This window comes from Callospermophilus lateralis, chromosome 1, assembly GCF_048772815.1.
Source record: "Callospermophilus lateralis isolate mCalLat2 chromosome 1, mCalLat2.hap1, whole genome shotgun sequence".
Lineage (NCBI taxonomy): Eukaryota > Metazoa > Chordata > Mammalia > Rodentia > Sciuridae > Callospermophilus > Callospermophilus lateralis.
In genome coordinates, this window is record NC_135305.1 from 102,266,685 (window position 1) to 102,283,969 (window position 17,285).

The following is a 17,285-nucleotide window of genomic DNA, read 5'->3' on the forward strand; positions in this document are numbered from 1 at the left end:
TCTGAGCATCACACCTGTAAGAAGTGCTTTCCACTAAAATTTAGCTTGGAATTAACCAATAATTTTTTTTTCTATGTCAATACCTCTTATACTCAAGATCCTTTTCTTTTACTACTGAGTTCAGTTGTTGAATATGATCTGATTCAATTCCAGCTCTCTGATATGAAGTAAAGGCATAGTTTCTTGAGAAATGTTTGGCCTGAATCTGTCTCCAGCATTCTCATTCTCTTTTATTAAGTTTACCTTTGCTCTGTATGCCCATTGGTGTGCTTTGCTCATGGCTTCATCCATTGACTCTCTCTCTCTCTCTCTGTATGTGTGTGTGTTTACATAAACAACAAGATACTTCCTCTTACAGAATGGTGGAGTAGACTCACTTTTCTCTATTTGTTCTGCTAAGTGTAGCTAACAAGCCTGGTCACTACATACAAAACATAATAAGAAGACTCTGAAATGGAAAGAAGGAAGACTTGACTAGAGATCCTGGGTCTCCAGGGATATCCTGTGGTAAGTTCCTTAGATTTTCTTCTTGCCTCTTATCTCTTACACCAGGACACAGAAAATCCCAAAACTGGAGAAGTCAATAGAAGTAGACTAAAATTGACCCCAAAAGAGCCCACTCTCTATAGTGAAAGTACCTGGATCAGGGCAGATTAGCAAGACAGAAAACAAAGCTAGTTAAGGTAGTTATCATATAAATGCTCCAATGAACAATTATGAGCATACTTGGAAGAAAAGAAAACAAAAAAAAATCACAGAAAAGAATAGAAGATATAAAGGAGTACCATAGAAATTTAGAATTGAAAAATACAATAACCAAAATTTAAAATTCCATGGATGAGTTCAAGAGGAGAAGGGAAAAGAAAGGATCAATGAATCTGAAGACAGAGCAATAAAAATTACCTTAACTGGACAACAGAGAAAGTAGCTTCAGAATCCTGTAAGACTATAACAAAAGATCCATCACTCACATAATCAAATTTCCAGACAAGAAAAGTGGTCAGGATAAAAGAGAATATGAAAAAGTAATGTCTGAAATTCCCCCAAATCTGCCTCCCTCTACAATTTCCAGAGCTCTGGAAATTTGAAAAGATCAGTGGATCATGAATAGATAAAGGCAAATAAAGCCACATCAAGACATATCATAATTGAACCTCTAAAAACTAAAGACAAAGGGAAAAAATATCACAAATAGCCCTTCACCTAAAGGAGGGAAAATTTAAATGACAGAAGATTTCATATCAGAAACTATGGAAGACAGGGAAGTGTTAATATATATTTCAAGAGCTGAAAGAAAAGGTTCATCAACTCAGAAATCTATATCTAGGGAAAATATACTTCAGGAATGAAGGTACAGTAAAGGCATTCTCAAATGATGGAAAACTAAGTCTTTGCCATCAACAGACTTGCCTTAAAGAATAGCTAATGGAACTTCTCTAAAATAAATAAATAAATAAATAAAACCAAACAAACAGAAATCTCAAAACATCAAGAAAGAAGAAAAAATAATGGCAAGAGTGAAAATACTGGTAAATATAAGACTTTCCTTTGGCTCTTAAGTTCTCTAGATTATGGTTGATATTTGAAGCAAAAATAGAATATTAGCTGATGAGGTTCTAAAACAAAAGAAAGGTTACATGTGATCCACATGATATTTCCATTAAACAAAATTATCCTATATAATAAAATGTATAATAAAAAAAATGTACAAAAAAAATAACCACCAAAAAGTATTGAGACTGAAGAAAGAGTCCTGTTACCAAGGCCACGTCCCTGGATTTCTTTGGTCCACTAATCAGCAGTGGTCAGCAGACACAGCAGACACTTAAATGAAGTGGTGTATTCTCATCTCTTGGTCTCCTCCTCCATTTGCTCCATGAAGATGACATAGAATATGCTATCAGGTGCTTTTCTAGATCCTGGTTGCATTATGCATGTTTCTTATTTTAGTTGGCCACTCAAAAAGCAAAATGAGAAATTTCAGCTTAGGAGGAATTTTAGTTGATTATACCCAAGTCATGTTCTCCTTTATATTCCCATCAGAAATATTCCTGAAAAAACATCTATAGATCAAGAAAGAAAATGGAATTTTCCATCTTTCAGGATTCTTTTTAAAATCCCCTTAACCAATACATGATAAACCGAGTCTAAACTGAACAGTCAAGTGAGACAGGAAGGGGGCATAAAAACAAAGATTTTTAAAGCAATCATCATATAAATATAAACATAAAGAGAAACAGAAGGAAAAAGAGTCAAAGGATTTGCACTGGACAGCCTTTGATGGTGTGTTTGTTCGATTTTCGGACTGTATGGCTACTTATAGTCAATCATATCCAGAAATAACTGTCATTGGTTACAGCAGGAACAGAAAAGCAAGTTTGTTACAATGGCAATAAGTCTGGATTCTGTGCTTAATGTCAAGTAACAAGTTAATATTGCTTGGTTAATGTTGTTCTGAATATTGAGGAAATGTGAAATCTCCTTACACTTTTATAATAAGATTTCCTATTGCTAATCTCTAACTAGTCCAGCAGAGCTTTAATTTCCTCCTAATAGGACATTTTAAAATTTACCAGGTTACAGAAAGTTCAAAAACAGTCAGGCTTTCAATCAGCAACCCCTGACTCAAACCCTGCTCTCTACAGACTAACACACAAATGGGAATCGTTCCATCTTTCCAAACCAGAGCAGCACTGAGCAGAGTAATTGGCTTAGCCCTTCACCATCTGGCCAGAATGCCTCCAGTTGGCTCAGGACTTCAGACATGCCTGGCTGGATGTTAAATTGTCCAAGGAAGATAAGCCCCCTTTGGAAACTCTGTGTTGGCTTTATGACAGAGCTTCAGGATTCGCTGATTTAAAAAAAAAAAAAACTGAGAAGCAGTTTTGGTGCCAGTTAGTCTGGTTGGCAGAAAGAATGGCCTCCTCCTGTCTTCCTTTTTAGTGTCCTCATGGACACGTGCAGAAGGTCACTAATGTGTAACAGTCACCTGCTTTATGGGGTATGGCATTGTACCTTCTCCATCTCATTCAAACATCTCACCAGCCCTTTGAGGTAGGTGGCATGACATTCCTCCCCATTCAGGTGGGGAAACTAAGGTACAGGTGTGTTATTGACTAGCAACAAAGTCTATCATCTTAGCCATTGGGCAACACTGTCTATGTTTTAACTCTTTTTAAAAAATTTGATTCTTAATTATTACATCTCACAACTGACTGTTGTCCTCCAGCCCACATATAATTCAGTTAAGGAAAAGGATCTTCCACCAGGGGAAGGGATAAAGCAATGCTTCTGGAATCCATGCTTCCCAGATTGAACTAATTCAAGTTTGAAATGCAGTCTGTTCAGAAGAAATGGACTTTCGTGTACTCCCCTGTGAATCCAAACTTTGTGGGTATGGGTGTTCCTAGAAGAACATCTGTTGAGAATTGAGCAGAATGTGTTCCTGGTGATCTTCCTGGGTTGGAGTATTCTATATACACTATTCTGTTTTACTGGCTGAGAGAAGATTTATCATGATGTTCCAGATAAAAGTGGACACATTGCAGGATGGAGAGCATTCCTCTCTCTGCATAGTAGGCCACACACCTGGGATCCTGATAGTGAATTCCTGAACATACATACCACAGGCTCAGGGTCTCTGTAATCATATCCAACATGTCCCCATAATGAAAATGATGGATCAGGCCTCAAGAGCTTCTCAGGGCTCGTGGAAGAGCAATCTTGTTCACCAAAGTTCCTTGTTAGAAAGTGGCTGAGTTTCCTCTAAGTGGTTTGTGGACATCCTTAGGAATGGGCGGAAGGAATGCCAGCCCCACTGCAGGACCCGCCCCTTGTCCACTAGTATGGCTCCAGGTAAGGAGCCACTGCTTGCTTGGAGGAGTATACTCTCCCATCAGACCTGGGCTTCTCCCATTTGAATTTCAGTGACTGAGAAACCAGATCCCATAAGAATTGAGTCACTCAGGCTTTATTCCAAAGTTGGTAGAAGACGGGGACAAGGCACCTCCTGCTCTACACACTGATGGGCACCCCAATCATCCCTGTGCATTCAGTGTGGCGGCTGGGCAACCTCACTTCTAGGAATGCCTCAGCAAAGCTTGGGAAGGCCTGAAGCCTAATTCCTATGGCTTTCATGGGCAAATGTGACTCTGTCACTAGATCAAAGAAAAGGAGAGGGAAGTTCTTCGTTTTGTGTGTATGTGTGTGTGCGTGTTTTATCCAAAGGCAGAGATTTTCTTGTGTAAGAGTCTCAGGTTACATGAAATCTAAGCAGTATTGAAAGAATGCTGATGACTTCATCTCTAAATGATTTAAATAGCATTCTTCAATGGGATCCAAGCAGGGCTACCCCATCGTCAGGGGCTTGAAGGCTTTTTAAACAGACTGTTTGCTTGGTTTCCTCTTTGGGCTTTGCAAGCTGCATGGGGCTTGGGGCTGAATGCAGTTTGGACGTGTGTGGCTCTCTGACAATGGTGGCATGTCATTTCTGACTACATTCTTGGCTGTGTACTCATCCCTACCTCTTTGGGTCCCCTCCCCTGTCTTGATTCTGTCAGCAATACTGTGTCAAATAGCATCAACATCTGGCTCCGTGTCCTCCTCATGTCTTATTGATGGGACACCAGGAAACTCAGGAAGTTGAACCCCGAAAAGCATGAACAAATGCCTGAGGCAAGTAGATTATCAGTCCTCTAAGGGACTGGCAATGTCCACTTGGCTGTCATACGAACAGAGCCATCTCCAGATCACACAGACAATGCCCCTTACATTTGATCATGATCTCACCCAGAACACACCATGTGTGAGATCCATGTACTACAGATTAATGGAGTGATTTACATTTTTTTGGGGGGGAAAAACAGTGTAAGAACCTGTCAAGTAAACATACTAAGAGACCAAAAAAGAAGCAGAGAGCTCTAGGATTGCATAGCTTGTGATTTGTAAGGGACTTACAGACATAAGTCTGTCTTGGGCAGCAAGACAGGATTCACTCACCCCAAGGCCAGAGGAAGGGGTTTATATGCTAAGCTAGACAAGGGTGAACTGCAGTCAAACAGAATATACCTGATCTTTCTCAAAAACTGCATATCCAGTGTCAGTTAAGAACAGTTCAGATACCAGTGGCTAGCACAACATGCTCAGCTATTGTAATGAATTTGTCCTATAGTATTTGTGATGGGAACCAGGGTCACCTTGGCAAGCAAAATGGCAGTATTTACCAAGATGGCTCTGGTCATGTATAGATGGATCCCTGCAACGTGGAACCTGGACTGTCCTCCTGTACCTGGGGCTTCTTATAACCACAGGGATAACAGAATTATAGTCCAGTTCCTGCAAGTCAGCTGTTTGACTCAGCAGGTTTGTCACTGCATTTGCAGTCTTCAGCAGGTGTGACCCTGGTCTTCTCTTATACCTGGACTCTTATACCTGGACTCCACGGTGGTCAGCAGGTGATAGTTGGTCACATCATGCTGGGTGCAGCCCCTCTCATGGCACTTGCTGCTCACTCGGGTTCTGCACACCATGCCTCCCTGGCAGAAGACCTGCCACTCCATCACAGCCTATATCAGGACCTGCTCCTCATAACTGTGTCCTTCCTGTTCTGGTGGTTCTCCTGCCATCCTCAGGCAACAAGGCATGCCTTCGTAATTAGCCAAAGCTCTGTGATCTTTCTGTACTGTCACTGATCATTCATTTCTATCTATGGCAATTTCCATATCACTTTTGTATTCCCAGTACAGAATGAAAGAAAATTGAAAAAAAAATGAAATGTTACATTGGGGGCTAGAAGTCTTGGTTGCTCTTTCTAAGTATACCCAGTCCTTGAACAGAAAGGTAACAGTGGGATAGAAGCTGAGGTGGAGACAGAACCTCATGGGTCAGATAGCAGGTACAGGACAGGGGTGAATACAATTAACAACAAGGACTAAAAATGTGCCTGAAGCACCTGACTTCATTCACTCATCATTTCATCTTCATGTCCAAGTGCTGGGTATTATGGGCTTCATTATATCCCCCCAAAGTGCATGTTAAAGTCCCACCTTCCAGGATCTCAAAATGAAACTATATTTGAAGATGGGGTCTTTAAACAGGCAATTAATTAAGTAAAAGGAGTCATTAGTGTTGGTTCTATTCTTGAATGACCTGTGTCCTTATAGAAAAGGAGATTAGGACACAGACACAGAAAGAGGATGACCATGTGAGGATAAAGGGAGAAGATGCCGCCTCAGGGAAACCAACCTGCTGACACCTTGGTCTCAGATGTCCAGACTCCAAATCTGTATGAGAACAAATATGTGTTGTTTCAGCTCCTCGGTTTGTGATGTTTTGTTACAGCAGCCAAAGTTGACTAATACATTGGGATAAATACAATTATTTTCACCTTGAAATTTAGGAAATAGATTATTGGGAAGGGTGGGGTTGATTGCTCTCAAATATGTCTGACTCCTTAGCCTCTCTTCTTCCCACAGCACTATGACCATGGGAGTATAGACATAGCATCCTTCCAGCTATCTTGTATAGCACAGAACAGAGTCCAAAGAGGATTAACATGAGAGGAAAAGTTAGGAGCTCAGCTGAGATTGGCTAGAGGTTTTCTGATGGCCATGAAACGCAGTGAGGATAGATACACAGGATCCAGGTACTCAGGGAGAGGGTATGGGGCACAGGGGCACTTCATCAAGAGCCAGAGGCATCCAAAGGAAACTGGGCTGGGGAGCTCAGACTGCAAGAGGAAGCCCCAGCTCCATACTGAGGGAAAGTGTTCCAAGCATGTAAGAATGGGTCCCTTTATCACCAAAGCCAGAACAGCTGAGAGGGCCTTGTGTGGTCTGATGTAAGAGGACAGGTGCAATGATGCTCTCCCTGGATCCCTTCAAGTGAGTTCTTCCACAGAGAAGTACCAATGCCCCGCAGACAGAGACTCCTTTTCCTCTTGGTGCTCGTCCCTTTCAGGTAGGTATGCCATGCTTGGGCAGGAAACACTTCCCAGGAAACACTGACTAGGGCCAGGGAACAGTAGAGTTGGAGCAGCCTCCATCCCAGCTCTTCCGAGAGCTGTGCTAAACAGAGCCCTGTGGGGACAGTTATGTGGCTGAAGACACCTCTCCACCAGGTAAAGTGGAGAGATGCAACAGGGTCATTCTTGTTCTTCCTTTGCTTCCTGCATCCTCGGAAGGCCCAGAGAACCCTATTTGTGTGTAGTTAATCAGAGACGGAGTTGACCTGTCCCCATCTCAGCACTGTCCTGAGTCAGGACTGGTCAGCCATTCATTCATTTCTTATCTCAATCAATTCTGAGAGCCTCTTCTGTGAAGTCACTGGAAATAGAATGAGGAACCAAAACCATAGGTCAAAGATCAGCAGTGTTCATACCATCTGACAGGTGGGTAGTGTGACCTCTCTTTCTGAATTCGTAAAAAGATTCAGAGAATCAAGTAATTTGCATAGACCCAGAATGAAGTACATCAGGGATTCTCAGCTGGAGGAAATTTAGCCTCCAGGGGACATCTGGCAATGTCTGGAGGCACTTTCAGTGTCACTCCTGAACAGTGCTCCTGGCATCTAGTGGTTGAGATTAGGGATGATGCTAAACACCTGACAATGCCCAGGACAGCCCCTGCAGTGAGGAAGTTACCATCCCAAAGGTCCACGGTGCTGAGTTGAAGAAATGCAGCTAGGGATATCACCGGAGCTCACCCACGCCTAGTTCTCCTTGCTGAGGGACAGAAAAACTGCGTAGTGCAAAACAGTTGCAGTGAAATGGGGCTGCTCTGCATAAGGAAGTGTGCATATCACCTTTGTGCAAAAGTGCACATACATGAGTGAAAGCTCTCCATACATTTCCCCCACTATAAAGGAAAAGGCAGCTTTCCTAGGGATGAACAAGCCCAGAGACGGGAGCAGATACACAGAGGACAGCTGCTCTGCTCAGTCACAGGCCCACAGAGGTTTTTGCACATGTAAGAAATATGCGTTGGTAGTTTGAAACCACTGAGATGTAGGAGATGTTTGTTAGCACAGCAGAGCTTAGCCTCGCCTTAAAAATACGTGTTCTGGTGAGGACTTATGCCAACATTCAAGGCCAGACTCCCAGCCTCAGCCCTTATCTGCCAAGGTTGTGGTGAGGGTTAAGTGAGGGGATGCATGGTGATGGCTCAGCCTAGGAAGACAAGTGCCAGGAACTGTTTGTCCAATACCCAGACTCTGGACTTTCTGTATGCAGGCCCACCATCGCCAAGCAAGGATGAAAGAAAGTGAGCACTCACAGTTGAGATGAGAGCCAGGCTGTGGGGATACAGGCCCAGGGCCTAGAAACTGTGGGAAGCAAATGGTCTGCAGGGCCCTAAGCTCTCAGTGAATGTGAAGAATGAGGACAATCAGCCATTTCCTTCCATCTTCCTGCATTGCTGCATAGAATGAAAGAAGTGAATTTCAAACAACGTGGACCCGTATTTAATTATTATGATTTATTACCACCAAGTACATAAAGCAGTCCCTGAACATGGCATTCCTCATTCCCCAGTGCGCCTCGGAGTCTGCAGAGCCTCCCGCTGTATCCTGAGCAATTCTTTTCATTATCGGCATCATTATTATTTATAACAGCCTGGCCATGGGGGAGCAAGTGATCTTCATAAAGTTCGCAGCAAGTTCAAGGACTGGCCAGAAGGCCTTGAGAGTAACTATGGCAATCAGAGAATAGCCTGGCAATTGGGACAAGGGAATGTGATAGACTGATGGTCTCCAAAGGCCTGGGTCATAGGGTCCAAGGGGTTCAGTGAGAGAAACGTGGTGGGTGTGACTTCTGCACTTTCTTTATTTAAAAAAAAAAATGTGGTAAAGGTACACATAACACGAAATTTACCATTTTAACCATTTTAAGTGGTTACTGTAACCACTTAATCTTCAGAACTTTTTCATCTTATAAAACGGAACCTCTGTCCCCATTAAATATTGACACTGGCAGCCACCATTCTGCTTTCTGTCTCTATGAATCTGACTATTCTAGGAACCTCATTTAAGGGGAATCACACAGTATTTACCTTCTGGGACTGGTTTATTTTGCTAAGCTTATTATAGTGCCCTTGAGTTTCATTCACATTATAGTATGTGTCTGAATTTTCTTTTTTTTTGTAAGGTTGAATAATACTCCATTTTATGTTTTACATACCTATTCATCTACTGGTAGTCATTTTGGGTGCTTCATCCTTTTGGCTATTTTAATGATCCTGCTAGGACTATAGGTATACAAGTATCTAACCCTCTGCTTTCAATTCTTCAGCATATACACCCAGGAGTGGAATTGCTGGATCATGGTAATTCTACTTTTTAGTATTTTGTGGATCCTCCAGACTGGTTCCACAGTGGTTGACCTATTTCTGGTCCCCCAGCAGGGTACCAGGGCTCCGATTTCTTACCACTCTATACCTAGTTAGTAGAACTGCTATAGTTTGGATATGGGGTGTTCCCAAAAAAGCACATGTGTTGAAACCCTGGTCCCCAGTTCATGGCACTATTGGGAAATGGTGAAACCATTAAGGGATACTGCCTATTGGAAGTTAGGTCATTGGGGGGATGCCTGTAAAGGACCCAGATTCCTTCCTCCCTCTCTCTTTCTCTCTCTGTCTCCCTCCCCGCCCCTACTGTCTCTCGTGATGCCATGGGGTGAACAGGTCTTCTCTGCCACATGCTCTTGTCATGATATACTGTGCCACCACAGGCCCAAAGCAACAGGGCCAAGTGATCCTGGTCCAAAACCTCTGAACCCATGAACCCAAATAAACCTTTCTTCTTTTTAAGTTGACTTATCTCAGGTGTTTGCTACAGAAAGCTGCCAGCAAGGATCTTTTAGTTACAGTGATCACTATCATTCTGCTGAGATTCACTTTTAGGAGCATTTTAAAATGTACTCAGAACATTCACACTTTCCACCCTTTCCCTCTCTATAACCTGGAAGTTGCAGGATACTGCTAATATTGCAAGAATTCAGAATAGAGTTAAAAGACACTTTCTCAGATTACCAAAAAAGAAAAAAAAAACTTTCTCTAGAACTACATTCTAAGCAAGATCAGTCGCACAATGCTACATGAAGACAAAATATAATATTTAACCACAAGAGAAAAACTAAGTGCAAATGCTTTTCCATACCTGCCTGTACAAGAAACAGGAGTCCCCTTCTCCTCAGACACATTTTCTTAGTTCAGCAGGTTATTTCTCCCTCTCCCTCTGGCTTGGAAGGCACAGGCAAGATGTGGAGCAGGGAATACTGGAGAAGGAGAGGTATTCCAGTTAACTTGTTGCAATGGTGCAATCCAGGCCTGTGCCCCTAGGTCAAACTCCCAGTCCCTCTGAAACTGTTCCTTATGTGTAACTTGCAGCTAGTGATGGTGAAAACTACTATTACTACTAGTACTACTACTACAACTACTACTACTACTACTACTAATAATAATAGCAGAGCAAACACTTCAGAGGTGCTCTGCGAATTCCAGGCACTGTTAATTTTTTTAAGTCAAGGTAACACATATGATAACATAGTTTTTAGTATGTTTAGGATGGTCATGGTTTGAGCACTTAGTGGAATTTTCTCAAACATCTGAGAAAGCTTTGGGTCATTTGCGAGGATTTATTCAATAACCTCTTAAATACCATTCCCTTGTGTTATTTCAGGTTCTCACAACGACTCCATCATCTGGGTGATGTTCCCATCATACCATTGAGAGAATGGAGACTCAAAGAAGCTTCACCAGTGCCACCAAGTCTCCAGGAAGCACGACAGGGCCCATACCTGCTTCTTCTTCTTCTTTTTCCATACCTGTCTTCTGAGCCCCACATTTTCCCACCCCAGTGTGGTCACCTCTTATTTTGACAGAATTATTTTGTTTGTTCACTTAGCTTTCGAAATCTGTATCCCCCACACCTGCCTGTATGTGCCCAAAGATAAACAAAAGTGTGCCTACCCCAACCAATATCCCAGTGGCTCAGGAGCAGAGAGAACTCGTGGCTTTCTCCCAACCAGCCCACCTAGAGGTTCTGCACATAGCTGGCACATCTCAGCTGTTCTGTCTGAAGTTGTCTTCCGCAAAGTGAACTGACTGGACAGGATTAGTTAGGGGACTATAAAACTCTTGGTGATTGGGGTGTTTTATAACTATCAGAAGGCTCCTGAACCTCTGAGTAACTTGGTCAGAGCCAATTCAGAATTACCATAATTATGTTTAGATCTTAAATGTTCCCCCAAAGCTCATGTGTTGAAGGTTTGATCCCCAATGCAACAGAGTTCAGAGGTGGGGCATTTGGGAGGTGGAAGCCCTGACCTCATGAATAGATTAATCCATTGATGGACTCATAACTTAATGGGCCATTGAGAGGTAGTGGGAATTTTAGGAGGTGAAGTGCCTAGTTGAAGGAAATAGGTCAATGATGGTGTGCCCTTAAAGTTCTCTCTCTCTCTCTCTCTCTCTCTCTCTCTCTCTCTCTCTCTCTCTCCCTCTCTGTTTGCTTCCTGGTTGTCATGAGGTGAACAGCTTTATTCTATCATGCTTCTGACCATGGTCCTGCTTCACTACAGGTCCAGAAATAATGAGGAGAAGTGACCATGGGCTGAAACCTTTAAAAATGTGAGCCAAAATAGACCTTTCTTCCTTTAAGTTGAGTTTCTCAGGCATTTTGTCACAGTAACAGAAATCTGACTAATACAATGCTCATCATTATGATTAACATCTAACACTACCCTAGAAATGTCAGCTAATTGAGTTGGGCATGGTGGCACATGCTTATGATTCTAGCAACTCAGGAGGCCGAGGTGGAATCACAAGTCCAAAGCCAGCCTCAGCAACTTAGTGAAAACCTAGGTAATTTAGTGTGAGACTATCTCCAAATAAAAAATAAAAAGGGCTAGGGGTGTGACTCATTGGTTAAGTACCCCTGGGTTCAATCCCAGGTACATATAATAATAATAATATGTATACACACAAACACACATATCAGTTGATTGACTGTAACAATAAAATAAAAGATAAATATTAGAAGTAATGTAAAAAATATTTTAATACTTCCAGAAAATATGCCTACCAAGAAACTTCAAGAGGATTAAGATTAATTGACCAAGCAGGAAAATTCGGAGTGTGGTTGGTTATACTATAAATATTTGGAAATTAAAGCTTTTCTAATATCAGCCATGATCAACAGGAGGACCACATTTTAAATAAAATATTCTATTCACAAAATTTAAAGTATAAATTACCTACAGTTAAACTTGATATTTATAAAAGAATATGAAATGAATAACTTGATGAATAAACAATAATATCATAATCCAGGATTCTAAAAAGTGAGTACTACAAAATGAGCCAGATAGTAAATATTTTTCAGTTTTATGAGCCATATGGTTAGTGTCTCAACTGCTAGAGAGTCTGCCTTACAGTGTGAAAGCAGCCAGACAACACATAATGAATGAGGAAACTGTGTTCCAATAGAACTATTTATTCAAACAGTCAGAGGGCCAGTTTGGCCAGTGGAACATAGTTTGGCAATCTCTGCTAAAAATAATTATTTTTTCTCTAGCATAAAATATTGCAATGAGCTGGTCCCGAACTACTGCACTCAATAGATCCTCCTGCCTCAGCCTCCTGAGTAGCTGGGACTACAAGTATGTAGTCCACAGAATCCAGCAAGTAGAAATATTTTTAAGAGAAAAAGTGCCCTGGGATTCTTGTCAATATAACCTACATCATGTACCTGGGGGCTCCTCAACCTCAAATAGTTTAGTTCTTGTACTGTTGATCAGATTTTCATTACTATAATGAAATACTTGAGGCAGGTTAACTTTTTTTTTTTAAAGAGGTGCAACTAGCTCACAGTTTTAGAGATTCAAAACCTTGTGGCAGAGTCCCAAAGATGACACAAGGCTTCACAGGGGTAGAGATAGGGAGTGTGCCTGTCTCTGCCTTTATTTATCTATTTATTTATTTATTTATTTTATTATTAGTTGTTCAAAACATTACAAAGCTCTTGACATATCATATTTCATACATTTGATTCACACAGCTTATGAACTCCCATTTTTACCCCGTATACAAATTGCAGATTCACATCGGTTACACATCCACTTTTTTACATATTGCCATACTAGTGTATGTTGTATTTTGCTGCCCTTCCTATCCTCTACTATTCCCTCTCCCCTCCCATCTTCTCTCTCTACCCCATCTACTGTAATTCATTTCTTTCTCTTGTTTTTTTTTCCCCTTTCCCCTCAATTCCTCTTATATGTAATTTTGTGTAACAATGAGGGTCTCCTTCCTTTACCATGCAATTACCCTTCTCTCTCCCTTTCCCTCCCGCCCTGTCTCTGCCTTTATATCTCATCTTGGTCCGTCTCCTTATAAAGCCTCCAGGATTCAATCACTGGGCTTCACCCCAATAACAATATCTAAACCTAATCACATTCCAAAGCCCCATTTCTAAATCCCATAGTGGAATGAAGTTTCCACCCTCTTAGTACCATTAACACAAGATTTAGGGATTGCACTCTTGTAAATTCAGGGGTAAGGGGAACAAACCATATTCAAACATGGCATGTGCTATTTAAAGACAATCTTTTTTATGTGTGCTTTAAAGGGATTACTTTGAAGATTTTAATTTAGCCAAGATGTCGAGTTTTAGTTTAGAAGTTATGAAGTTTATGAACATAATTGAAGTCAGGATTCTCAAGGCATTTTGCAGACCTTGGAGAACACAATGCTTCCTAGCCCTTCTTTCTTTCCTTAGTCCCCACCGGCTGGTGCTGCTCCCAGTGGAGGTTAACCTGTTAATCCAGAGCGCTGACACCCTGCAGTGAGGTGAGGGAGAAGTGCAGAGACAGTGCCCGTGCAGTATTTTATGCCAGTTTTAGCTGCTGCATTTGATAGGAAGACTTTTCTGATGTCTGATGCTCCATTTTAAATGTCATTACTTTTATGTTACACTGATATGCATCCTCAGGTAATAGGAATAGAGTTCACTATTTCATTTATTACTTATCGGTGAATGAATGGGCACGTCCATGTGACTCAAGGTTAGAGTTTAGCTGCCTCAAACCCTTCATGTTTCCTTGAAATAAATGCAAGCAGATTTTAAAATGTTAGGATTATGGCAATAGAGTCCAAGCCGTCTTGCACCCGGGGAAAGACCAACTTCCTTGAATAGCTAATGGGCACCTACTGTAATATCAGGTGGTGGTTGTTAATTATTTTTCCCCAAACTATTTGCATGAAAGCCCATGTAATGGTATCATATTTAAGGGTGTCCTTCCTCAATAACTCTGTAATAATCACAGTAATTGCTAACAACCAACAAGGGTGACTCTCGTATTAAACACAGAATAACATAGGAATAATGTGTTATTTATTAACCCATCAACTTTACAATGAGGAAATTGAGGCACAGAAGATAATTTCAGTCATTTGTGTAAGAGTTCAGATTGGGCAAGGGGTGGATCTGGTCTAGAGCATTGCTCATACCCACCACACTGGACAGCGTTCTGTGGTCATCCTGGGAGCCCAGGGGCTGCTATGAGGGCCTGTGGCCCTGGCCATTTTCAACTGAAAAATCCCATGATCCAGTTCCCTTAGAAAGAAATCATTATTTTTAAGAAGAGCCAATAAATTCCACCCTTGGGAGGGGCTGCAGAATCCACCTAGGAGTCACAGCCAGTGGACAATCCTCTCAGATGCATAGGATATCCATTTTGGATGCTTGAAGATATTTTTGACGTAGAACTTAATTCTCAGTTCAACAGAGTAGAGAATCCTATGCTAATTGCACTTTCATTCAATGTTCCTCTCATCGAATAAAGCTTCTTATGAATGATCACACTGCACAATCAGAAACCTCAAGTGGCTGAAAAGATTTGGGGTTTGCCAATAAGTGGCCACAGTCGACCCCAGTATAAGCCCCCCCCCCCAGAGGCCTCTTTCCTTGAGGTCCTCTGCCCACTTCTCAGGCTCCTGGGTGGGGCCACCTGTGCTCCTAAGACCTCCAGACCTACAGGCCCAGGCTCATTTCTTTTTGCCAGGAGCCCTTCTGGAGATCCCCAGGGGTCCCCAAACCTTTCCCCAGGACACACACTCTGTACATGTGGGGAGAGGTATCTCCTGAGGCTCAGACAGACAGGGCACAGTTTTGTCTGCAGTCTCCTTGGCACGCAGAGTGGGCGCCTAGCTCTGATTTCAACAGGTAATTTATCTTCAATCCGTTCCATATTTTGGAGGGAGTCCTAGATTTTTTTCCTCTGGCACATGATACTGCTTACCTGAACCCAGGGGCTGTTCTCCTTTACCTTACCGGGAGACTGGTGAGATCCATCTCTGTGACCTGTGGCCCCTTGAAAGTGCAGGGTATGCTGCTGGTCAGCCGGCAGAGCCTGGCCTATCCCTCTCCCCAACCATGTAATGCAGACAATGGCTCTCCACCTTGGCTGCAAGGGAAAGCTCTTGCAAATTTCTAAAAATAGAGATGTGCAAACCTAGCAAGATGGTTTTACAACCTCCCAGGTCCTCTACCACCAGGCAGGGATGGAAACTCTAGGCCAGAGATGTTAACCGACCTCCACTAGCACAGGAACCTGAGGTTCTCAACCTGTCCAGCCTGGAATGCAAATGGGACTGTAGAGGCAAGCCTGACTCTCGGGTTTGTCCTGCCACCTCCTCATGGAGAACAAACATCCTTCCAGAGTACAGTTTCCCTCAGCTCTACCAGAGGCCCTTCTACTACCCATCACAGAACCTCATGTTGTGAAAGCCAGAGGAGATCTTGACAGAAATTGAGACCAGACGGCTGGTGGTCATGGAGTGTGCCACACACTCATGTGTCAGAATCATAGAGCTTCTAAGGGGGGCTTAGAACATAGCCTCCTGAATCTCTGGGTCCAGCAAGAAGAAGGTTCACCCTCAGGTGGATGACTCGACTCATCATCCACAGAGAAGCAGGCCTCTGTGGAAAAGGGTGATTAGGGACTCTTCTTCCCCCAGGCTCAGCCTGGAGTTGTCTGGCCCTAGCACAGACCAGCTGTCCTGAGAAGAAGGAGAAATGTGGCCTCAAAAGCCACAGAGATGACTCAGCCCTAAGCAATGCTCATATAAAGGGGTTTACCAATTCTTCCTTCTGCAGTAATCAGATGGGAGGGAATGTCCATAGGCATGGTGAGTGCAGAAGCCCAGAGACATGCCTGCCTCCTGCCTTCCTTACCTCCTCCCCACCAGTGCCCTTATTCTGGGGCCCTGTGGTTCCCACACATACCTCCACAGCTTTGCACAAGATGTTGTGGATTCCTGGCTGTCAAGGCCCTTTGCAGCCTCCTCCTCAAACAGGACTTCACTTGTCACTGCCTCTAGTGAATCTGTGTATGGCTGTCTGCTCCCCCTAATGCTGAGCTCTGAGATAGGGCTTGGTATTACTGAACTTTAGAGCCGTTTGGTTCCTGGAACCAGACTTCTCTCACAGAAGGTGGCCATGAGAGTGTGCCGGGTTAAGGGACACACACAGCCTCCAGGGATCAGGGAAAGGTAATCGTCAACAACAGAGGCCGATGTCCGGTGTTATCACTGAGGTGAGCTCCTGTGGGGCTCTGCCTCCAGAAGAGACCCAGTAAAGCAGGAGAAGTTTTTCAGTCCTGGTGGCACAGGCAGTGACCCTGACTGTGGCCACAAGGGGCAGAACCAGCAAGGTAACAGGCCTCCCCAAGTGTGGAACACACTACAAAGGCAGCCCCGCAAGAGCCCTCACACTGGCAACAGCTGCTCTTATAGGGAAAGCTGTCACCATCGCTTCTTGGCCTTTTGGCTAAGATTTAGTGTAGTCTCTTCTTATCATTTTAATATCTGATACATCCTCTACCCAAGGACAACATATTAAATGGATTTTTGGAAGTAGAGCAAGGTTTAGTGGTGCATTCCTATAATCCCAGTGACTTAGGAGGCTGAGGCAGGAGGATCACAAGTTCAAAGCCAGCCTCAGCAACTTAATGAGGCCCTAAGCAACTTAATAAGACCTTGTCTCAAAAAAAAAAAAAAAAAAAAAATGAACTTGGGATGTGGCTCAGTGGTTAAGCAGCTCTGAGTTCAATTCTGGTACCAAAGTGCTAGAGCACTCCACTCCACTCCACTCACTCATCAGGAACGTCCCTGTTGGAACTGGAAGCAGCTTCATCTATCTTTAAAATGTAATGATCACTTCCACTTCTCTGGTTCATTTGCAGAAAATAGTAAAGGAAAATCAAGATGATGTCCATACATCCTAAGGCCACA

General features: G+C 42.8%; 1 pseudogene; it reads left to right on the forward strand.

Moving 5' to 3' along the window:
- Positions 1-16,801: 16,801 nt before the first annotated feature.
- On the forward strand, positions 16,802-16,921 carry LOC143383912 (U2 spliceosomal RNA; annotated as a pseudogene).
- The last annotated feature ends 364 nt before the right edge of the window (positions 16,922-17,285 follow it).